The sequence below is a fragment of the Capricornis sumatraensis genome, chromosome 16 (genome assembly GCF_032405125.1).
Source record: "Capricornis sumatraensis isolate serow.1 chromosome 16, serow.2, whole genome shotgun sequence".
In the NCBI taxonomy this organism is placed as follows: Eukaryota; Metazoa; Chordata; class Mammalia; order Artiodactyla; family Bovidae; genus Capricornis; species Capricornis sumatraensis.
In genome coordinates, this window is record NC_091084.1 from 53630145 (window position 1) to 53656706 (window position 26562).

Here is a 26562-nt window from a genome sequence, read left to right on the forward strand (position 1 = left end):
TGGACTACAGCACGTCAGGCTTCCCTGTCCATCACCAACTTCTGGAGTTTATTCAAACTCATGTCCATCTCACCCTATGTCATCCCCTTCTACTGCCTTCAATCGTTCCCAGGATCAGGTCTTTTCCAATGAGTCAGTTCTTCGCATCAGGTGGCCAAAGTACTGGAGGTTTCATATGACCAGAGGTAGTCACATAGCAAGCACAGGAATGTCAAAAACAGGAATGTTTCCAAGACAAAGAACCATATGGTTTGAAGGACTTCCTGTAATTAACCTCTTTAGAATTTCAGGACACAGAAAGACAAATTTGACTTTCTCACTGTCTCATTAATGGTGCATTTCATAAATCATACCTGATTTGACCTAGATTTTTTTTAGCAGACATCTCAAAATGTTTCACTGAAACTACAATCCTTAAATGGGGAGGATGATCAAGCCTATCCCCAAAGGATGCCCCTGGCTAAAAAGAAATGGCTCCTTTATAGAATTCAGAACATGAAAGTGGCTCCCTACATATGCTACCCAAAGGCTTACTCTGCCCAAAGTCTTTGTCCTCTTAGCATCTGTCAAGCCCAGGAAAAAAAGAATCAGGTTTACACACTATTTCATACTACTGTCAAACATCTATCCCTGCACCCAAAGACAACTGAAATTAATCAGCTGAAAAAAAAACATTACTGGCAATTGTAGCTAGAAAACCACCTCGCAGGCCTGGGATCTCCCAGCAAACACTACTTTACAGCAAGGTAGTTTGGTCTGGAAGCCTATCTCTAATATTCGTTAAAACCAGCAAGTATCAAGTTCTAAATGAGCTGATAACTTTTTATTATGGTAGTTTTAGGAAATATATGTGCTATTATTTAAATAATAAGATTGATTTTAGAGTTATAATTTGAAAGAATTGATGGTTTTTCCTGCATGTGCAACCTAGCCTATGAAAGTTGATTGTGGCTCTCAAGCAGGAGCCACGAAAGAAGTCCTTTGGCCCCCTCTCCAGGACAGCCTGAATAACAGCACTCTTAAATTTGTACTGTTGTGACATCTGTGGAACCCTCCATAGATTGCTCCTCGGGAAAAAGCTGAGACACACCTACCTCTACACACCTTGTGATCAAGAGCACTTGGCCAGGCCAAGGGCCCCCCTCTTCCTCACCACTGAGCCCAGGGGGTGGCAGGTAATAAAAATGAAACTCTGCTCTTGGTTTTGCTCATATTTGGTCATGACATTTTGCTCTGGTGGTGATAACATCTTCACAGTTAGGAAATTAGTCTTCAACTGGATAAAACAACCAAAGAGCAGCCTCATCAGTAAGCAAGCAAAGAAAACCAAACGAGCTTACGGCTAATGCTTGTGGACAAGAACGCTGTAATGGTAATAACAGTGGGGAAGGAGGTAACCTAAAATTTTAAGTTTACCACTAGGGCACTGGCTCATTCTAAAGCCTTCACTCTGGACTTGTATCTTATAGTTGGCACAGGCAGGCAAAGAATGATTCCCCAGCACTAGACAATGGGATTCTTCACTGAAAATAAAATTCTCATGCATGATGAGTGAGCAATAAATCATTTGCAGACACAGAATCCAAAGAACTATTATGGGCACAGGAAATCTGGGAATACTACAGCTCAGCAAAGATGTCAAAGAGGGAAGTTTCAAGGAAGCTGAAATTGTAGCTTAGAAAAGAAGGAATTCTACTTTGCTGAAGGAGAAACAAACAACTCCCTCCAAAACAAAAACCAAAACAGAGAGTAGCCAAGCAATAGGTTGCATTCAAGTTCTCTGATTCCTAAGCCTAAGCTGTGACTTCCCTCTCTCATGACAGGAGTATTTTGTCACAGGCCAGCAACCAATTTTTAAACAAAAAACAAAACAAAATCAAAAAGTAGGTCCATATAATTCCTATAAAAGAGCCATCCCTAGTCCATCAAAAGAAATGAAAACGGCCATGGCCATCAAGTTGGCATTTCAAAAAAACAGTTTTACGGTGATTTTTTACCCCAGCATCAGTCACTTAGAAACTGAGTCTTGAGGACTCTTGTGTTTGCTGTATCACATATTTTGCAGTATCCCAAAGGCAGAGACTATAACAACCAATATAAAAACACTGAGAGGGCTCTGTTGGGAGCACAAGCTTTCACTCCTATGAACATCAGCAAACATGCCAAGGCAGGGTGAGGCAGAAAGGTCACTGGTGAGAGTAGGGAGCCAGAGCTGAAGGCTCAGCTTCTCTAGTTATTCATTCTAAAACTTTGGGCCCGTAAGTCTCTGGGCCTTATTTTTAAGTTTGGTAATTGTTGATTTCAGTCATATAACAAAAAGCAGTAATCCACTACCTTACTGAGAATTTCTGCTTCTCAAAGGCAATTACTTTCAACTTTTAGCTCTTCTAGTTTTTTCTCCTTATTTCCAAAAATACACATATACTGGCTCTTTGGGGATCAATTTTACTCACTATTTATCACCTTTCTGTTATGAAGATTTGCTCTTTCATATCGTTATCGTCACTTTCTTGACCACCCATATGTACACATCTACACACACTTCCCATTCCACTAACATAGTCACATCACAATTTTAGTTACATTAATATTTAGGATATGCCCAATCCATGGAATACTACTCAGCAACCAAAAAGAAATGAACCAGAGGGCTTCCTGCAATGCAGGAGACCAGGTTCAATCCTTGGGTCAGGAGGATCCCCTGGAGAAGGGAATGGCAACTCACTCCAGTATTCTTGCCTGGAGAATTCCATGGACAGAGGAGCCTGGTGGGCTACAGTCCATGGAGTTGCAAAGAGTTGGACACGACTGAGTGATTTTCACTCAGAGAGCTTCCCTGGTAACTCAGTGGTTAAGAATCTGCGTTGCAATGCAAGGGACACCAGTTCGATCACTGGTCCAGGAAGATTCCACATGCCTTGGAGCAACTAAGCCTTTGTGCCGTAACTACTGAGCCTGAGTGCCACAGGCTCTGAAGCCTGCATGACTAAAGCCTGTGCTCCATGACAACAGAAGCCACTGCAATAAGAAGCCCACACACAACAACAAAGGGTAGCCCATGCTCACCACAACTGGAGAAGGCCTGAGTGCAGGAAGGAAGACTCGTCACAGCCAAAATATAAACTAAGTTAAGTAACTAAAAAAAATTAAAAAGACTATTGATACATATAACCACTTGCATACTGTTTGATTCCACTTATAGATTTAATCTTGAAAAACAAAATTATACAAGTGTTAGATAAATGTGGTTTCCAGGAGTCAGAGAAGAGGGTAACAGGTGTTCTGTGACTATAAAGGAGTAGAGTGAGGAAAATTTTTGTAGCTATGGAATGCTTAACCATGACTGCAGTGATGGTTACACAAATCTACACATGTGACTCAATGGCACTATATACACACATTGCACCAATGTCATTTTCCTGGTTTTGATACTATACTACAGTTACACAAGATCTAACCATTGGAGAAAACGGGGTAAATGATATATGAGGCCTCTCTGTTTATCTTTGCAACTTCCTGTAAATCTATAATTATCTCAAATTAAATCACTGTTCAAAATTAATATTCATAAATCAACTATACCCCAATAAAAATTAATATTCAGAGTCTATATTATTTTGGGGGAATTACAACTGATTCACTTAGAGGGACTACAATTCAACCTACAACAGGCTGATTTCAAATTTTAGCTATTATAAACAATGTTTTTATGAAAATTTGTACAAAAGCCTTTATGTGGCTGTATTCAGTGCTGTGCTAAGTTGCCTCAGTCCTAGTCTTTGTGACCCTGTGGACGACAGCCCACTAGGCTCCTCTGTCCAAGGGATTCTCTGGGCAAGAATACTAGAGTGGGTTGCCATGCCCTCCTCCAGGGCATCTTCTCGACCCAGGGATTAAACCCAGGTCTCTTACATCTCCTACATTGGCAGGTGGGTTCTTTACCACTAGCACCACCTGGGAAGCCTTTTATGTGGTTAGCAGCTTTCATTTCTCTTGGGAATACACCAAGGTGTGATTACCAAAGCTTTTAAGTAAGTTTTGTTATCTGGAGGAACAAATATTCCAACACTTTCTTATTTTCTTCAAGAATACTCAGGGTCTATATTATTATTAATATAATGATTTTCACAGCTAAGCCACATAGTGTATTATGACTACACTGCCTTTCCTGAATAACTAGAATTCTGGTTTCCCTAGAATTAACAGTTGTTTCATTTTTAATTTGCTTGGTTTTAATGTCCTTTTCCCCAAGTCTCCAGGTTCTCCAAAACAACTTTAAGGTTCTTTTTAAAATGGTTGAACATGTTAGATAATTTACTGATGTGTTTGTTTTTTTCTTTAAAGCATCTCTTGGAGATCCCGAGCGTCTTGTTCAAATCTGATAGCTCTCTCTAGTCTTTAGGTCTCCTGCATAGTTGCAGTCCTTGAATACTCCTTAATCATTTGGGGACTTACATTCATTTTCTATGCTGGGTTCTCTTGTTTCCTGGGTCCATGCCTTCCTATTTCATCCTTATCCTCATTATGCTATATCAAACTACCAAGTTATCTGAGATAGCATCCATGGGAAACAAATCTTTTGAGATGTCAGAAAATGTCTCCAATTTCATATTTTATTGTTAGCTGTCAAAAATAAAATTCTAGGTTAGGTATAAAATGCTAGGTTAGAAATAATTTCTTCTCAGAATGTAAGGCAATTCCTCCACTTTCTTCTAGATTCTAATACTGCTTTTGAGAAATCCAATGCCTTTTTATGTGACCTGTTCACTCTCTCAAGAAGCTTTTAAGATATTCTCACTCTACCCAGTGTTCTAAAATTTTACAATGATGTGTTTCTTTTTGAAAATTCATTGTACTCAGTGCTTGATGGGTTTTTTCCAATATAAACATATGTGTACTTAAGTTCTGGGAAAATGCTGTATTATTTCTTTGATGATTTCTTTCCCTCTATGACTACATCTTACTATCAGGAGATCCAGAGACCTAAAGGGGAAAAAACTAGAGGAATTGGAGAGAATGAAATCATCAAAAATAATTACACCAATTTTCTTAAATTTAAATAACTTTTATAGTTAAATAAATTTAAAACTGATCCTCTTAGGATTATTATTTCTTCTCTTATTTTCTACTTGTTTTAAATTCTTTATTCTGATGTATCTTTTCAACTGTCCAAAATAGCTTTCTTGTCTGACTATTCCTTTTTTTGTTTTAACAGGACCCTATTCTTATTTCACTGAGGCAGTATCTTCTCTGGTCTGAGTTTTTTCAAATTTTCTTTTGCTCCCTACATTGTCTCCTGTGCTCTCTCTCTCCCCACTGCTCTCTTTTGGGTTGGGGGAGGTTCCTTTTCTGTTTGTTTTCATTTCTGTTATGTTAGAGATTTTTCTCAAACATCAGGAGCTCTTTGCCTCTTTTCTTCACATTTAGGAGGAAGGCACACAGAGATACACTGCATGGGCAGTGGGGCATGTTAACTTCTAGGCTTCAAAGTTAACAAGAGAAAATGTCAACCCAGTTTTTTTTTTTTTACTGCAGAGGTCTCCAAATGTCTGAGAGTCAGTTTCTCAGCAAGGAATCCTCTAATCTCCCACCTGAGGAGAATAAACCTGACTACCTATGTGTGAGACATAAGAACTAGATGGAGCCCTTCATATAATCCCTGTTTTTAGAATGTCACCTCTCGTTTACTCTCAGCTAAATCTGGTAATCCCAAATCCAGGGCCTCTCTGATTTTATTTCTCTGGAGGATAAACCTTCAATGTTCTGCTGAAATAGACAAAAAGATCTGATAGCTTAAATGTTCCTTATATACCTCTGAACTCCTGTTTTCGGCTCCATCTCTCATGCTAACATTCAAGGTGCCAAGAATCTCCAATACCAAGGACTTTCTAGGGTTCTGTATGACAAAGATGTCTTTATTCAGATTAATTTCCCTCTGTAGCTCCAGGTTTCTGCTTTCCCTAAGCCACTAAATCATTTCTCATTTGTGCCTCTTTCCCATCTTCTCAGGGTTTTCCTAGTGAGCTCAGCTGGTAAAGAATCCGCCTGCAATGCCGGAGACCTGGGTTTGATCCCTAGGCTGGGAAGATCCCCTGGAGACAGGAACGGCCACCCACTCCAGTATTCTGGCCTGGAGAATTCCATAGACTGTATAGTCCATGGGGTCGCAAACAGTCAGACACAACTGAGCATCTTTTCCTTTCACTTTTCACTTTCCCATCTTCTTTATTCTCTTAGTCTGTGCGAGTTAATACTAGTTTTATGCCATTTCAATGGAGTTTTTTAAAAAAAGTTAAAAAGTATGAGTTCAATCCACCTTATTTTAATCATAACCTCCCTGATGTAGTTACTAAAAGGACAAAATACAAAATATGAAAGCTTTTGGAAAACTTATAAAGTAAAAGTTCAGTAGTAGTGTTAGCGGTAGCAGCAGTAGGCAATTTTTTTTCTTTTTTTAAATCTCTTGTTTGCTTTTCTTTTGGTATGCTATTTTCTTAAATAGCTATTCCAATATAAGGGTGCTCTAGGGAGGCACCAAGTTTCATAAAGAAAACATCAAAAATATTTGCAGCATATATACCAAAAGCTGAATACCCTTGATATACAAAGAACCTCCCACACCCTGCAAAATTGACAAAAGACAACCTAGTGGAAAATGTGTAATAAATGACACAAAATTCACAGAACAACTGCAAATGGCCATGAAAAAGTGTTTAGAGATAAAAATTAAAATAAGACATTTTTCTCTTACAGACAGGCAAAAACTGTAGAAAGTGATAATATCCACTGATGATAAGGTATGATAATACTCCCAGTGATTATTAAAAACCTTAAAATAAAAAGGCCTTCTCGCTAATTCTAACCCTACCATTCACTCACTATATGACTCTGAACAACTCATATCTCCCTCTCTGGGCCTTAATTTTCTCATCAGTTTAAAAAAAAAAAGATTTTTAAAAAATCCAAATCATTAGGAGTATCTGACTTGCTTATCCCACAGAGATGTAAAGAAAAAAGCAACACGGGCGTTGAAATAACCTAGCAAACTTTACAGCTCAATACAATCCTGTAGCATTTATAAGAAGGAAAATCAGAGTATCCTCAAAATAAACTAAAAAAATATAAACTAAAATTAGCCTTGCTGGTTAAGCCATCCTAGGAAATAAACAATTACTTTCCAAAGAACTACAGGAAGAGTTAAAAGGAAGAAATCTAGGTTCTGGTTTTACCATATGACTTAAACAAGCCCTCTAACATCTTTGTGTCAGCTTCTGAAGGTATCTAAGAATTCTATATTTCTGTGACCAAAAAGAGAAATGAAACTCTGTACTGAAACAGTTGGAATTTAAACTTGCCAGAGTCTCTTGCCTAAAGAGGCTGAGTAGATCACAGGCCAGCTTTGCAGAGATATCTAGTTTATTGGTCCATAAAACATTTTTTTACGGGCCAGCCCTCCTTCTTGGCATATACCAAAGAAACAGCAAATAATAGCATGATCACATCTCCTTAAAGACCTTTGACAAACCCTCCTTGATCTTATATACAAAACACTAGACCCGGAAATACATGCTACTGGAAGTTGTGAACCATTAACTCACCCTTTGTACCCCCACTTTCTCTACAGAGAGCAACTTGGAACAACAAAATCAGGACTATAGCATGGGAAGGAAACTCTCAAAGAGAACAACTCCATAGCTGTGTCTGCAAAAATGATGGTAGGAGAAAGAAAACCAGCAGAGCAAAGCAAGTGAAAAGGAAATGATAAGAGCTCCCTATGGAAAGAATTAATCAATGAATATTTATTAAGCCCTGACCCATCTCACAGGAACTATGCTACCCTTAGGGATCTTTTCTCTTAGATCTTCTAAGAATAGTCATAGCCATTTACCTGCATGCCACTTATATTAGCCAGTTTCTTTCTCAAACCAAAGCTATTACTGAGGAATTACTGCCTCCATTTCACAGAAAATGGAGGTTCACAGAAATTCACTCACCCAAAATGGTGGATTGCTATTATTGTTGTTATTATGTATTACTATTTTCATTTTAATGATGAGGAAACTGAGGCTCAGGCAGTATAAAGAACTATTAAGTTATTAAGTAGAAGAATAGGGTTTTGCCAGGTGGCTCTGTTTTTAAAGCCCCTACTAATTCCATTACATTCCCTTTCTTGTTTGATGCTAAACCACAAAAACGAAAGTAAAATTTCAACTCTGTTGAGTATGCAGTTAAAAATAAATGACATGTACAGACTCCTTCTTCAGTTCCTTCCAAAGAATAAATGTCATCATTTTTGAAAAGCAGTTAGGCAGCAGCCCTTATTGCCAAGAAAGTCAAGGGTCCTAAGATCCCCTAGTCAACGGAAGTACCAAAAGATATCAAGGATAGGTGACACTGGTCCAAGGGTTTCTCACTGTCAAGATGAAATCACACTCCCATGTCAACCAATCTCAGTGGGCATCCCTGTGGATAGTCACAAAATAACCAGCAGAATAATTTGATAAGCAAATCCTGACATCACTGGCTTCTTCCAATGCTTTTAAAGGAAAGCTTTTCTTATAACAGTGTCTCTCTCAGGCTATGAGCCATACTTTGACCCTTCAAGCAGTGAGACTGGCATCGGGGTCCTCAGCTCTGCCTGGCTGATGACCTGAGAAAGAACAACTGACTCTCAACCCTAAGTAACTTACCTAAACGCTTTGTGTGTGCTGGCCCAGAAGCAAGAAACACACCAGCCTCACAAATTTTGCTTCCTCATAATAAATTGGTCTATCTGGTTTTAGGTCTCAGAAAAGGGAAGAAACCTAGAAGAGCAACAGAAAAAGAAGCTTAATGTTTCAGGGAATGTACCAGAACTCTTCTGTAAACTGCTAGTGTGAGATTTAACAAAAAAAAAAAAAAAAAAGAGGAAGAAGAAAGAATACTCTGCTGCCAGACAGTAACTGCTTCACAAATCAGGTGTCTGAAGCACAGGCTCAAACTGGTTTATATAAAAAGCCAATTACTAGCAAACTCTATGATTGTAGCCTTGCAAGGATTACTATTTTGCTCTGTTGTTACTTGTCCAGCCCCAAACAGCCAGAAACAGAAATCATTTTCACAGATTTTTATTGCTATCTGCTAACAAAAACTCTGTGCTTGCTCTCATATGCTGGAGAAAAGAGAGAGTACTGTCCTGTTCAAGTTTTAGAACAGTCAAGCCTGGACTAGCTTTGCTACTTACTAGCTGTATAACTTCGGTCAAGACCCTCAGCATCAGTTTCTCTATCTACAAATGAGATTTTTTGGTGGGGGGATGCTGTGCGGCATGTGGAATCTTAGTTCCCCAACCAGGGATCAAACTTGCAGCCCCTGCAGCAGAATCATGGAGTCTTCACCACTGGACCATATAATGACAATGAAGCTTAGTCTCCTTTTTTTCTGAGGAACACACTTAAGTACAAAGCACCTAACTTAGATTTCAGACTGTCACCCTTTAGAAATGGGAATATGTTTAATTTCATTGTTGTTGTTCAGTTTCTAAGCTGTGTCTGACTCTTTGCGATCCCATGGACTGCAGCACACCAGGCTTGCCTGTCCTTCACTATCTCCTGGAGTTTGCTCAAACTCAAGTCCATTGAGTCAGTGATGCCATTAAACCATCTCATCCTCTGTCACCCCTTCTCCTCCTGCCCTCAATCTTTCCCAGGATTAGGGTCTTTACCAATGAATCAGATCTTTGCATCAGGTAGCCAAAGTATCAGAGCTTCAGCATCAGTCTTTTCCAAAGAACATTCAGTGTTGATTTCCTTTAGGATTAACTGGTTTGATCTCCTTGCTATCCAAGGAACTTTCAAGAGTTTAATTTTATAGAATATATGAATATTAAAAGCAGAATGTTTTTCCTGTCCTTACTCTAGTATCTAGTGCAACTATGCACATGATAAGCATAGGACGATAGCACTCAATAAGATTTGGATGTCTAGCCCCAATACTTTTCAAGACAGTAAGACTGAAATCAACCTAGAGCAACACATAATTTTCCCTGTATTACAGAGACTTTCCTTCATTCAAACAGTATTTACTAAGCAACTCTTAGGTGCCAGGCCCCTTCTGGGTCAATGCAGATACAGAGGCAAATAGGATAACTTTCCAGCCACTACCAAGCTCATGATGCAATGAGGAAGACAAATATCAAAACAGATTATTAGAATATAGAAATCATTAATTTTTGCCTTATAGCTCTAAATTGATTCTTCATTGTCCTATTCAGTGACAGTGCACTGGACTCTGCAGACTACCTTTCTCTTTTCCCAGCTGGTTCACATCTGCCAACAGAAAGTACTGGAACAAGGCCACAAGGCTAAGAGAGAAAGAAGCGGCTTCTTCTAGTGTTTGGTTTTCCTATACGGCAGCAAGCAGATCAGCACAGAGAGCCATGGCAGATTTCAAGCCAGTGGCTCTCCAGGTTCTGAGGCAAGCAAGCGCCAGGCAATTTCTTCTCTACAGCAGTAAGTAGCACGTTCCTATGACTGTATTCCATACACTCTCAGAATCTTGGCCTTGTGGAGCTCTCTTTCCTTAAGCTTTTAAGTTCCTTCCTTGTTTGCTTTCCCCTCAGCCCTCAGGTTGGTACTCTCAGTAGTTCACTACTTTTTACCTACTTATGGCGACCCACTCCAGTACTCTTGCCTGGAAAATCCCATGGGTGGAGGAACCTGATAGGCTGCGGTCCATGGGGTCTCTAAGAGTCGGACACGACTGAGCAACTTCACTTTTACTCTTCACTTTCATGCATTGGAGAAGGACATGGCAACCCACTCCAGTGTTCTTGCCTGGAGAATCCCAGGGACAGGGGAGCCTGGTGGGCTGCCGTCTATGGGGTCGCACAGAGTCGGACACGACTGAAGCGAGTTAGCAGCAGCAGCAGCAGCAGCAACAACTCTTTATATTAAATTTTACCCATTCAAATTGGTGGTGTAACTTCTATCATTTCAACTGGACCCTGACTGCTGTAAGTAGGAGAAATGCTATGATACTGACCGTGGAGTCCAGCCTCTACATTTTACAAATAAGAAAACTACAGTTTCAAAGATTGAAAGTAATCTGCTCAAGGTCACACAGTGGCAGAACTGAAACTAGAACTCCTGTATCCTGACTCTCAATAAATAATAAACATCTATCAGATACTTCTGTGTCCAGGCTCTATGTTGGCTGTTGAAAACACAAGAGATGAACAATAACAAATCCTTGCTCTCAGATGGTCCACTATCTGGTCAGAGAGACAGACACTAAAAAAAAGGGAGCACTCTAGGGAGGGGTGACAAGCACTAAGACAAAAAGAAAAGAAATTACTAGATCTTGGAGGCTCGTGAAAGATGCATCCTAGGTGGTTTCATTTTACCACACTTTACTCTCTAAGCTGAAGGATTCCTGAGCTGAATGGAAAGTTAACTTGAAATTAAATCTAGGTTGTTTCCATGTCCTGGCTATTATAAACAGTGCTGCGATGAACATTGGGGTACATGTGTCTCTTTCAATTCTGGTTTCCTCGGTGTGTATGCCCAGCAGTGGGATTGCTGGGTCATAAGGTAGTTCTATTTGCAACTTTTTAAGGAATCTCCACACTGTTCTCCATAGTGGCTGGACTAGTTTGCATTCCCACCAACAGTGTAGGAGGGTTCCCTTTTCTCCACACCCTCTCCAGCATTTATTGCTTGCAGATTTTTGGATCGCTGCCATTCTGACTGGTGTGAAGTGGTACCTCATTGTGGTTTTGATTTGCATTTCTCTGATAATGAGTGATGTTGAGCATCTTTTCATGTGTTTGTTAGCCATCCGTATGTCTTCTGTGGAGAAATGTCTATTTAGTTCTTTGGCCCATTTTTTGATTGGGTCGTTTATTTTTCTGGAATTGAGCTGCATAAGTTGCTTGTATATTTTTGAGATTAGTTGTTTGTCAGTTGCTTCATTTGCTATTATTTTCTCCCATTCAGAAGGCTGTCTTTTCACCTTGCGTATATTTTCCTTTGTTGTGCAGAAGCTTTTAATTTTAATTAGATCCCATTTGTTTATTTTTGCTTTTATTTCCAGAATTCTGGGGGGTGGATCATAGAGGATCCTGCTGTGATTTATGTCTGAGAGTGTTTTGCCTATGTTCTCCTCTAGGAGTTTTATAGTTTCTGGTCTTACATTTAGATCTTTAATCCATTTTGAGTTTATTTTTGTGTACGGTGTTAGAAAGTGATCTAGTTTCATTCTTTTACAAGTAGTTGACCAGTTTTCCCAGCACCACTTGTTAAAGAGATGTACTCCATTGTATATTCTTGCCTCCTTTGTCAAAGATAAGGTGTCCATATGTGTGTGGATTTATCTCTGGGCTTTCTATTTTGTTCCATTGATCTATATGTCTGTCTTTGTGCCAGTACCATACTGTTTTGATGACTGTGGCTTTGTAGTAGAGCCTGAAGTCAGGCAAGTTGATTCCTCCAGTTCCATTCTTCTTTCTCAAGATTGCTTTGGCTATTCGAGGTTTTTTGTATTTCCATACAAATCTTGAAATTATTTGTTCTACTTCTGTGAAAAATATGGCTGGTAGCTTGATAGGGATTGCATTGAATTTGTAAATTGCTTTGGGTAGTATACTCATTTTCACTATATTGATTCTTCCGACCCATGAACATGGTATATTTCTCCATCTATTAGTGTCCTCTTTGATTTCTTTCATCAGTGTTTTATAGTTTTCTATATATAGGTCTTTAGTTTCTTTGGGTAGATATATTCCTAAGTATTTTATTCTTTTCGTTGCAATGGTGAATGGAATTGTTTCCTTAATTTCTTTTTCTACTTTCTCATTATTAGTGTATAGGAATGCAAGGGATTTCTGTGTGTTGATTTTATATCCTGCAACTTTACTATATTCATTGATGAGCTCTAGTAATTTTCTGATGGAGTCTTTAGGGTTTTCCATGGAAACAACCTAGATGTCCATCAGCAGATGAATGGATAAGAAAGCTTTGGTACATGTACACAATGGAGTATTACTCAGCCATTAAAAAGAATTCATTTGAATCAGTTCTGATGAGATGGATGAAACTGGAGCCGATTATACAGAGTGAAGTAAGCCAGAAAGAAAAACACCAATACAGTATACTAACACATATATATGGAATTTAGAAAGATGGCAATGACGACCCTGTATGCAAGACAGGAAAAAAGACACAGTGGTGTATAATGGACTTTTGGACTCAGAGAGAGAGGTAGAGGGTGGGATGATTTGGGAGAATGGCATTCTATCATGTATACCATCATGTAAGAATTGAATCGCCAGTCTATGTCTGACGCAGGATACAGCATGCTTGGGGTTGGTGCATGGGGATGACCCACAGAGATGTTATGGGGAGGGAGGTGGGAGGGGGTTTCATGTTGGGGAACACATGTAAGAATTAAAGATTTTAAAATTAAATTTAAAAAATTAATTAAAAAAAAAAGAAATTAAATCTATAATCAAGGCTTAAGAAATGCAAGTTATCAAACAATAAACATCCATTCTGGGCATAATCAGAAATATGGCAAATTCTTCTAGAAACAAATTAAGGATGAACATCTGTCAGTATTAAGTTAGGAGGGTACTGCACTGGCTTTTAAAGGGCAACAGGATTCAGAGAAGTATCAGGTATCAGCCTGGAAAGACTTTTTAGAGGACAGTGTAATTATACTACCTAAGCTCTGAAGAAAGGTGAGCAAGACTAGAGAGGAGATACAGACTGCTTCAAGAACACTTGCATAGTAGGAAGGATACACCTATGGTGAGCAGATGCTGGCACAGCATGATAGACAGAAAGGGGCCTTGAGAGCCCTAGACCAAGAAGAGGTCTGGTTTATGTTACTTTCTTGTTCTAGCTGAATTAAGTTGCCTGCTATTTCCCTCAAAACAACAAGCTCTTTCATCTTTCAAATATGGGATTTTGCACATACTGTTCCCGCTGCCTACAATGCTCTTCATTTCCTGTCTATCTAAAGATCTGATCTTCCTGCGAGACACAAATCAACTGTCTTCACAGTAAAGTTTTCTCCAGTCATTCACTGTACCCTTGATCTGAGCAGAATGAACCATTCCCTGATGAGCACTTGTATATCTTTCAATTATAGCATTCTTACACATAATGTTATTATTTGTGTATCCCTTCCCAATTAGACTATGAAAATCTTAAGCAAGATATTTCCCAGGATCTATTATTGTTCTTAGTAAGCAGGAGTTCAAAAAAGGTACACAAAATTGTTCTACGAAGCTTGCCTACACAAGCTTAGCCTTCAAGCCCAAGAATGAATGGATCTTAGAGCCTTAACATTCCCTGATTCATGATGGATTCCTGGAGTTAAGAACATTTCGGCTTTACTAGAAACTCAGTTATCTCTACTTGAGAGCTCAACTATGTATCTTTAGGGCTTCCACTACAGGAATTAAAGTTTGTTGCAAGTCCAAACACTACAGTTCTTTAACGTCCTTTACATAAATTGGAAAAATAGACCAAGAACTCCAATCAGCTGAACTCTTCCCAGGGAAGAAGACCAGACTGTTTATTAACAGTTCAAACTATTGCTGTCTAATACCCATGTGGCTAGCATATTTTCTCTTTTGGCAGCCCATTCATATTGGGGGAGGAAGTATCTGTTGCAATCAGAGTAGGATTTAGAGTCAAAGGTAGAGAATAAGACCAGCTCTGCCACTCTTTATTTTGCTAAGTGACCTTGGACAAGTCATTTAATCTCACTGAGCTTCAATTTCCCCAGGTGGGAAATTGGAAAAATATTACCTGTCCCACTGGGCTACCATAAGGATCATATGAGGACTATTCCTTATTGCACTGAACTCTAATGATTAACCTTGTCTTTCTGGAACACACAGAAAACTAAAAAGTAAGTTTAAAGAAAGCCTCTTCAGAACCAAAATAACTGCCTCTAATTCTTCACACTTTATTACTGATATCAGTAGAGTTCCTGGAGCCTCACTCTTCCTTTAAAAACATCTAATAAACTCATAATGTGGGAGCACCACAGTTGAAGGCAGGGTTACTATACTGAAAATAAGAGTGTTAAGTAAAGTGAACACTGAGGGCCTACCCGTAGCCTTTCTCCTCCACTCAGCTTTCAGATCACTGGTATCCAGCATTATAACCTCGAGGAAGCAGACTAGAGGATCCTTCCAGAGAATCTGACCAGTGCTAGTGGAAAGACCTAATGACACTGCAGTTGCTCCACAAATAGCCCAGGCAGATTACCATTAGCATGAGGTCCAATATCAGTAAACTCCACCCAGGTACTTAAATTTTCCAATCAGCTTTTTAATAACTCCTTTTAAAATATGAACAGTCAAGGATTGTCAGACATCTGGGGAAAACTCCAGCATGAAAAGCAGAATTCAGGTCCTATTTATAGTGAAGAAATTTGAGGATTCAAATGAAAAGTTATTTGAAAGAAGCATAATAATTAGCTTATCTTGACCAAAGTTTGCCAGTGATTAAAAAATCAGATCAGGGAATTCCCTGGTGGTCCAGTGGTTAGGAAGCTGTGCTTCTAATGAAGGGGGCCTGGGTTTAAACCCTGGTTGGGGAACTAAAGATCCCACAAGCCATGTAGCACAGCCAAAAAAAGAAAAGATCAGGTGGACTTATGCCATCAAGCTGATTAATAAACAGCTCCTTCCAAACTTAATGGTTCATTTTACTGACGGCTATTCATTTCATCAGGGACAAGAGGCATATAACAAAGTATTGATAGAATCTGCTAAGTCTGGCAAGGTGTAATATTGTATCTGCATTTTATTTTTCTAATTCTAAAGATATCAGTTGTTGAATAGATCTACATAAAGATGGTTTGGGTATCCCAATGAAGGCACTAATATAAAGAAATCAATGGGTCATAAAAGCATTAAGAGACATCACTGATGCCTACTAATCACTGATGTTACATGTTGTTAGACTTCTGTATGTACAAAATTCTAGATGAACCTAGAGGAGGGAAGTCTCCCATCCCATGGCACCTCACCTTCGAAAGTCAAAGAAGACTTCATGGAAAACTCAGTAGTTGAGAAGAGTTTTAAAGAAAGAGTAGAGACTGTCAAGTAAAACAGAAGAACAAGAAAGAGTACAACATAGCAGAAAGACTATCATGGCTCAGAACATACATAAGGGTGGGGGTGTTAAGAAGCTGTAAATAATGCAGTGTCAGTACAGCAAAAGTAGGAGGAGGTAGTGATCAGATCAAGGAAGACCTAGTATGTGACAGAAGGAGTTCAGACTAATCTGAAGGCAACTGGGAGCCAATGAAAAGTTTTAAGAGCAAATTAAGATGACTAGATTTTAATTTTGGAAAATATCACCCTGATGATGATATAATAGATTTTAGGAGTGGAAAGGGAAAGGCTGGTGTCTGCAATCTTCCCAGCTATGTACTGTTTCTAAAAGGCAGCTCTCATGCTTATAAACCCAGGTTCTGCTCTCAGCTTACTGTGAAGCAGATTATTCTATCTCTGATACTAGAGACACGCTAATGATTCCCCTGAGGAAACTAGCCTACCAAGGCCTCCACCACTAGGTTCTTTCTTTTTCTTTCCTAAGGTCTTCTTTAAAGGCACAAAGACTGTGTTAGGTTACAGTGTATCAGAGGAAGTCTCTCAACCTGGTTTTTAAGGAAGGTACGCATGAACCCCAAGCCCCTACCTCCCAATTCCCAATGATTACGGCAATTTTCTGCCACTTCTCAGAGCTATATTAAACTAGCACCCACATAAACTAACATGTACACATGAACACACAATCATTCATATACATGTCCATTTTTTCCACGTACACTCTTTAGGGAAATGGGAGGAAAGATGGAAAGGAATATTTAACAAGCACCAATTTAATGCTTTATTCCTTCCTCATTTCTTTCATTTAATGTCTCAGTACTCACTACAACCTTGAACAAAGTAGATATTTATATTCTCATTTTTAGAGATGAAGAAACTATGGCTCAAAGAGAATAAATGACTTACCCAAGATCACAGAGCAGATATAAGGCAAAGCTGAGATTTGAAGCCACATGTCTATGGGTTTACCAAGGCTTTTCTATTGCCTCACTCTAGGTTTCTCTGTACCTTATTTATTCATTACTAAATCTCCACTTAACTCAGTCATTGAACTGCATTATACCAAGCCACTCACTGAACAGATCAATTATCTGGAAAAACAACCGAACAGAAGAACCAAGTACAAATGGAGAACTTGGGCAATAGACACAGTTACCAGAAAGAAAAGTGGGAAGAAAAAAAGGAAAACAAAGAAAATCAGCAGCAGCAGCAACACTGAGTCCAACAAGCTCTTAGGAGCCCTAGCTGATACCAGCAAGTACAGATATAGCCAAAACTCATGTTGACAAATTTCCATTTCTAAATTTTATCTCCTCCATAGCCAGCCCCAGCAGAGTGCCCAGTCAGGCACACATCACAAAATGAATTCCAATAAGCAGACGCAATCTCTCCCTGAGGCCTTCCCACTTTTATAGAACCACTAGAGAAAGCTTTTGTTCTCCATTTGAACAACTGTCTACAAGCTCTTGGTGGTAAAGGGAAATTGGATTTGAGAAGCAGATGGCTTGTCAAAGAGCCTAAAACCTAAGGTGAAAAGGAAGCAATTCACTAAAACCAAGCTTTCCAAAAGAGAAACCACACTCTCTAAGGTGACAAAGAGTGCTAAAACACTCTTGCCCTCCAAACACAGCATCCCCAAAGCACGTTGTAGCAGGGGCAGAAGCCAAGACTAGCTCTAGCTGCACTGGCCCATAGATATTATCATATCTATGTATTAGGTTCATACTAACACTGTAGATTTTTCTAAAAGCAAGAATCACTTGTTTGTAATAATAAGTTCTTGGTTATGGAGATTTCATTATAGAAGGATCTTGTTATGGAAAAAAGATTATATCAATTAGATCCTCAATATAATAAGGAGAGAGAGAAGGAACTTAAAAGGTTAAACAAGATAATTTAAGTAAAGAGTCTAGAAATTGAGCTGGCACACGGTAGATGCTTAATCAGTGTTTGCTGGAGTGAACTGAAGAAGAGAAATTAGCATTCATTTAGTATCTTCTGATTAATAAAAATGACCTAAACAGCTTTTGTATACTTTACCTCATTTAATCCATAAAACAATTCAGAACAAGTGTTAATTATCCTTATATATAATTATCCTCATATATATATTATATAATAAATATATATATTATATATATAAGACATTCAAAAAGATTAAGCAACTTGCTTGGTCTTGGTCATTTAGTTATTAAGGGACAAAAACAAACTTGGGATTTGTTCATGGTATCAGAAAGTTACAAACTGAGCAAAAATAAGTAAATAATGCCATTCATATTTGCTTTAAAGTTTTTCACTGCACAATAAAACAACTGGAGGTAAACAGTGGACTCAGAATTGGAATGACTGAGTTCTGGTCTTCACTGTGCCAAACTGCTATGCAGTTTAAGTCTCTTCCCCTTTCTGGATTTTAATTTTCTCACCTAACTTAACAGTGGTACAACATTTAACTTAAAGATGAGTTACATTATCTTGAAATTCCAGGAATATCATATATACAATCGAGACTCTTTACTGGACAAGAAATTTTCCCTTATTGCCCAGTGTTCACTCTGCTCTTCCTCTGGCTACATGTTCAGGACTAACAGCTTACCTCCATCTGTCCATCAGCCATTTGTAAGCTAGAAGCATCCTTTATGGTACAGCTTACCACCTGTGCTGGATGCTTCATTAAGTGTAAAGCTGATACCATAGTTTGCTGGAAGCCTGGTGCACAAATGTTACCTGTAGATGAATAAATCATTCCAGTTGTGTTGGGTTGCAACTGCAGGGGCAGCAGCTGTGGGTCTGAAAACAGATGGTCTTACAAGGATGGAGGACTTGGCTCCTATCTGATTCTCCTAAGGCAAGCAGGTTTGGGTCAGCAGGAAGCCTGGCTGGGAAGTGCTGGAGTAGAGCTAGCATTCAGTGATGAGGAAAGACGACAGAAATGCACACACAGTTTCTTTTCATAATAAATGAATATATTAGAGGCTGTAATTACCAGAATCCCAAAGCCTTATTTTTATACCTATTCATCAACTTCTAAATCATTTTCTTTTCAGTCCAACACTCTTCCTTGATTTCTCAATACAAAGGTGAGTTCAGGGAGGATGACTAGCAGAGCCCAGGCACAGGAATAGAATTTTAAGATCTGCTGACTAAACCACTTTAAAAAAAAAAAAAAAAAAAACAGAAAAACAAACTGAACTTACCAGATGACAGTGAAATAAGTTTCTATGACACAGCTGACATAATAGAAGATGTGCAGTAAATATATATTTAACAAGGTAATATGCCAGACAACATTCAGGTATTGTACATACATTCTCTCATTTAATTCTCAATAGGCTTTATTTTATTATCTCCATTTTGTATATAAGGAAATTAAAACCCAGAAAAGTCAAGGATTCTGCCTAATCACACAGTAAATTAAGTGACAGGAATCAGAAATGACTCACCAGGGCTAAATGATTTCAAAGCTCTAAGCATTTTGTTTGTCAACCTCTTGTCCAACGAATAATGACCTTCTTGCTGCTCCTCGAACACACCTAGTTCACTCTCACCTGTGGACCTTTATGCCTGCTATTCCCTCCATCTTCCTATTTTCTCATTGTTTTCTACTTTAGATCATTCAGGGCTCTGCTCAAATGCCATCTCTTCAGAGAAGCTCTTCTTGATCATCCCCCCAACATATACTGTTCCTTTACTTTGCTTTATTTTTATTATGGCATTAATGTTATATTATTTATTAGCTTATTTATCTGTTTACTGTCAGTCTCCTCCACTAGAATGAAAGGTCTTTGAAGACAAAGACATTTTCTTGGTCACAACTGTATCCCCTGTGCTTAGAACAGTAACTAGTACATTGCAGGTGCTCAGCAAATATTCAATGAATGAATGAATGAATGAATTCTTTGTAATCAAAATCACAGAGCTCTAGAATGTTAGTGTAAAAAAAGTACTTGTTACATATTATAAGGAGCACAGGCTTTGTGATCAGGCAGATCTGGGTTCTAGTTTCTGACTGACTATGACTGTGTGAACTTGGACAAGTCTCTAAACTTCTTTAACCTTCTCATCTGTAAAATGGGTATAAGTCCCATAGATCTATTATGATGATTAAATGCAATAAACACATGAAAATGCTTTGTACAAACTATAATGTGTTATATAAATATATGATCAGATATTATTACAATGAGAAAAAGTTTAGAGACAATCTTGTCAAGCCTTTTCACTTTAAAGATCACCCTAACCAAGGCCCCCAAAACTGTCCCTAGGACTAAACAATACTTAGACTCTAGGTTCCCAGGCAACCAAGCTGGGACACCTGCCATTATCCCTAAAAATCACTTGACCTCTGCTACTTCACCTTCTCTTGATTCTTCTTGCACCTCACTGGCTACTCCTTTGATCTTCTCAAACACCACCGCCCGACCAATGTCAGCATGTCCAGGGCTCAGATGTCAGATTTCTTTTCTGCTCTCTCTATACACAGTTCTTGGGTGATAACATCTACTCAATGGCTTTACATATACTGAATTCCATTTCTGACCTGAATTTTCCTGAATTCCAGACTTGCATATTCAACCGCCTATTCAACATCTCCTTTTGTTTGTCTTACAACAATCTGAAATGTAACATGTCTAACACCAAATACTTGACCCTTCCTTACAAACCTGCACCTGCCAGTCTTTCCCATCTCTGTAAATAGCAACTCTAATCTTACAGTTGCTCAAGGCAAAAACCTCCCATTGACTAGTTTCTTAACTCAGTGAGGAGTATTTTTTCCTCCTTGCTGTTCATTTACAAACCAAGCATAACCCCACCCCAAGGATGTAGTGTTTATAATGTTCTCTGCCTAAAGCATTCTTCTCTCAAACTATCAATATGACGAGTTTCTTTACTTCATAAAATATCTGCTCAAATTTCACTTCACCAAAAAGGTCCCGGTCAACCAGTCATATCTTAACTATTAATAGATCTCTCCCAGGAATTCCCTACCAGTCCAGTGGTTAGGACTTCGCGCTCTCGCTGCCAAAGATCTGGGTTCAATCCCTGGTTGGGGAACTAAGATCCCACAAGCCATGCAGCATGGCCCAAAATAAAATAAATAAATAAAAATAGATCCCTTCCTTTCAATAACTCTCTTTCCCCATATATTGTCTAATTTTTCACATCTCCGCCCACTAATTGCCAATGAAATCAGGGACTTTATTCACTGCTATATCCCCAGTGCCAAGATCACATTGTATGTGCTCTATAACCCATAGCATTAACAATTTAACCATTAATTATTTTTTACTTAATATCTTATGTCCTCAAATTAGCCTTCCCCTAAACAGACTAAACATTATTTTCAAATGAAAATCTCTATTCTGGATATCCTCTCTGAGAATCTTCAATTTAACTACTGATAAGCAAATTTGGAAAACTCAGCAGTGGCCACAGGACTGGAAAAGGTCAGTTTTCATTCCAATCCCAAAGAAAGGCAATGCCAAAGAAATGTTCAAACTACTGCACAACTGCACTCATCTCACACACTAGTAAAGTAATGCTCAAAATTCTCCAAGTCAGGCTTCAGCAATACATGAACTGTGAACTTTCAGATGTTCAAGCTGCTTTTAGAAAAGGCAGAGGAACCAGAGATCAAAGTGCCAACATCTGCTGGATTATGGAAAAGCAAAGAGTTCCAGAAAAACATCTATTTCTGCTTTATTGACTATGCCAAAGCCTTTGACTGTGTGGATCACAATAAACTGTGGAAAATTCTGAAAGAGATGGGAATACCAGACCACCTAACCTGCCTCTTGAGAAACTGTATGCAGGTCAGGAAGCATCAGTTAGAACTGGACGTGGAACAACAGACTGGTTCCAAATAGGAAAAGGAGTACGTCAAGGCTGTAGATTGTCACCCTGCTTATTTCACTTATATGCAGAGTACATCATGAGAAACGCTGGGCTGGAAGAATCACAAGCTGGAATCAAGATTGCTGGGAGAAATATCAATAACCTCAGATATGCAGATGACACTACCCATTTGGCAGAAAGTGAAGAGGAACTAAAAACCCTCTTGATGAAAGTGAAAGAGGAGAGTGAAAAAGTTGGCTTAAAGCTCAACATTCAGAAAACGAAGATCATGGCATCTGGTCCCATCACTTCATGGCAAATAGATGGGGAAACAGTGTCAGACTTTATTTTTCTGGGCTCCAAAATCACTGCAGATGGTGATTGCAGCCATGAAAATAAAAGACGCTTACTCCTTGGAAGAGAAGTTATGACCAACCTAGATAGCATGTTGAAAAGCAGAGATATTACTTTGCCAACAAAAGTCCGTCTAGTCAAGGCTATGGTTTTTCCAATGGTCATGTATGGATGTGAGAGTTGGACTGTGAAGAAAGCTGAGTGCCGAAGAATTGATGCTTTCGAACTGTGGTGTTGGAGAAGACTCTTGAGAGTCCCTTGGACTGCAAGGAGATCCAACCAGTCCATCCTAAAGGAGATCAGTCCTGGGTGTTCATTGGAAGGAATGATGCTAAAGCTGAAACTCCAGTACTTTGGCCACCTCATGTGAAGAGTTGACTCATTGGAAAAGACTCTGATGCTGGGAGGGATTGGGGGCAGGAGGAGAAGGGGATGAAAGAGGATGAGATGGCTGGATGGCATCACTGACTCGATGGACATGAGTATGAGTAAACTCCGGGAGTTGGTGATGGACAGAGTGGCTTGGCGTGCTGCAATACATGGGGTCGCAAAGAGTCGGACACGACTGAACGACTTAACTGAATTGAATTGAATGTGGAATTAACTAAAAAAGGAAAGATTGATAAAATGAAGCCCTATTTTTCTTCCTCTGGGTTCCTCTTATAATCACCTAACAAATCAGCAAGTATTAATAAGAACATCTTTGGGTTCAGATCATCACCTTATTAAAGAGGGATATAACCTAGCTACATAGTAAAACACAGAGAGATATGTAATAATAGTAATAAGATGGACAATAAACACATGAAAAGATAGCATCATTAGCCATCAAGGAAATACAAATCAAATCACGAGATACCACTCAGTTCACATTCACCAGGATGACTAAAATAAAAAAGGCAAATGGTGGAGAGCATGTGGAGAAAGTGAAACCCTCATATACTGCTGGGGGAATAAAATGGTACAACCACTTGAGAAAACAGTCTGGAGTTCCTTGAAGGGTTAAACATAAACTTATAATATGATCCAGCAATTCCACCCCTAGAATTCCTCTACCTAAGGAAAATGAAAACATATAACATATATCCACACAAAAATTTCAGATACAAATGTTCACAGCAGCATTATTTGCAACAGCTGAGAAGCATTAGCTGATGAATAGACAAATAAACTGATCAATTTATTAATTTAAATTAAATTTATTTATTTATGTTTATATATTTATATGTTTATATATTTATATAATATTTATATATTAAATTAATTTATATTAAGTTTATTAATTTATTGATTTAATTTAACATTAACTGATGAATAGATAAATATCCACATACTGGGATACTCTGCAATAAAAAGGAATGAAGTATTGATACGTGAGACAACATGGATGAACCCTGAAAACATTACAATGCTTAAATGAATGAAGTCTGGTCATAAAAAGCCAAATATTTTATGGTAACATTTATATGGAATATCCAGACTAGCCAAGCCTACTGTAGAAGACCGATTAGTGTTTGCCTACGGCTGTGGAGATGGGATAAGTGTGGGTTGACTGCTAAAGGGTATATGTGTCTCTGTGGGATAATGAAAATGTTCTAAAACTGACTGTGATGATGGCTGCACAATTTCATGAATAAAAAGGCACTAAGCTGTATGTTTCAAATGGGTGAAATGTATGGCATGTGGATTATAGCTCAATAAAGCTGTTATTAAAAAACTTTTAAAATGTAATCTGGGGGTTGTTTCAGGTTCCATTTATCAACATTCTTACTATTCACAATAAAATGAACACTTATTGAAAGCCAGATAACTACTTCTTTACTCAACACAACCAAAAAGCCCATGAGATAGGAGTTGTCACCTCACCCATTTTGCAATTCATAAAAATTAAATGAATTAAGATCCAATACTTTGGCCACCTGATGTGAAGTGCTGACTCATTGGAAAAGACCCTGAGGCTGGGAAAGATAGAAGGCAGGAGAAGGGGATGATAGAGGATGAGATGGTTGGATGGCATCACCAACTCAAAGGACATGAATTTGAGCAAGCTCCAGGTGAAGGACAGGAAAGCCTGGCGTGCTGCAGCAAGGAGGTCACAAAGAGTCGGACACAACTGAGCAACTGAACAACAATAACAAGATCTAGAGAGAGAATTATCAACAACCTGAGATATGCAGATGATACCACTTTAATGGCAAAAAGTGTAGAGGAACTAAAAAGCCTCTTGATGAAGGTGAAAGAGGAGGGTGAAAAAGCTGGCTTAAAATTCAACATTCAGAAAATGAAGATCATGGCATCTGCTCCTATCACTTCATGCCAAATAGATGAGGAAAATGTGGAAACACTGTCAAATTTCATTTTCTTGGGCTCCAAAATTACTGGGGACATTGACTACAGCCACTAAATTAAAAGACGCTTGCTCCTTGGAAGAAGTGCTATGACCAACGTACACAGCATATTAAAAACCAGAAACATAACTTTGCTGACAAAGGTCTGTATAGTCTAAGCTATGGTTCTTCCAGTAGTCATGTATTGATGATAGTTGGACCATAAAGAAGGTTGAGTGCCCAAGAATTGATGCTTTCAAACTGTAGTGCTGGAGGAGACTCTTGAGAGTCCCTTGGACTATAACCAGTTAACCCTAAAGGAGATCAACTTTGAATATTCATTGGAAGGACTGGGCTAAAGCTGAAGTTCTAATACTTTGGCCACCTGATGTGAAGAGTTGACTCACTGGAAAAGACTCTGATGCTGGGAAAGATTGAGACCAAGAGAAGGGGACAACAGAGGATGACATGGTTGGATGGCAATACTGACTCAATGGACATGAGTTTGAGCAAACTCCAGGACATAATGAAGGACAGGGAAGCCCATCATGCTGCAGTCCATGGTGTCACAAAGAGTGAGACACAACTTAGCAACTGAACAACAAGATCTAGAGTAAATTATCAGAGACAAGAGTGGGTCCTACATTCATGTACTCCAAATCTAAGGCTCTTTCTCACTCTCATCCCCAACTTCTTGCTAGGAAGTATAATTAAGACCTAGCTGTCAGTTCAGTTCAGTCACTCAGTTATGTCTGACCCTTTGCAACCCCATGGACTGCAGCACGCCAGGCTTCCCTGTCCATCACCAACTTTTGCAGCCTACTCAAACTCATGTCCATTGCATCGGTGATGCCACCCAACCATCTCATCCTCTGTCGTCCCCTTCTCCTCCCGCCTTCAATCTTTCTCAACATCAGAGTCTTCTAATGAGTTAGTTCTTCGCATCAGGTGGCCAAAGTATTGGAGTTTCAACTTCAGCATCAGTCCTTCCAATGAATATTCAAGACTGATTTCCTTTAGGATGGACTGGTTGGATCTCCTTGCAGTCTAAGGGACTCTCTAGAGTCTTCTCCAACACCACAGTTCAAAAGCATCAATTCTTCAGTGCTCAGCTTTCTTTATGGTCCAACTCTCACATCCATACATGACTATTGGAAAAACCACAGCTTTGACTAGATGGACCTTTGTTGGCAAGGTAATGTCTCTGCTTTTTAATATGCTGCCTAGGTGGATCATAGCTTTTCTTCCAAGGAGCAAGTGTCTTTTAATTTCACGGCTGCAGTCACCATCTGCAGTGATTTTGCTCCCCCCACCCCCCAGCAAATAAAGTCTATCACTGTTTCCATTGTTTCTCCATCTATTTGCCATGAAGTGATGGGACCAGATGCCACGATCTTAGTTTTCTGAATGTTGAGTTTTAAACAAACTTTTTCACTCTCCTCTTTCACTTTCATCAAGAGGCTCCTTAGTTCTTCTTCACTTTCTGGTATAACGGTGGTACTATTTGCATATCTGAAGTTATTGATATCTCTCCTGGCAATCTTGATTCCAGCTTGTGCTTCATCCAGCCTGGCATTTCACATGATGTACTCTGCATGTAAGTTAAATAAGCATGGTGACAATAAACAGCCTTGACATACTCCTTTTCCTATTTGGAACCAGTCTGTTGTTACATGTCCTGTTTTAACTGCTGCTTCTTGACCTACATACAGAGTTCTCAGGAAGCAGGTAAGGTCATCTGGTAGTCCCATCTCTTTAAGAATTTTCCACAATTTGTTGTGAACCACACAGTCAAAGGCTTTGGTGTAGTCAATAAAGTGAAAGTAGATGTTTTCCTGGAACTCTCTTGCTTTTTGGATTTTTCTAAATCCAGGTTGAACATCTGGAAGTTCATGGTTCATGTACTGTTGAAGTCTTGCTTGGAGAATTTTGAGCATT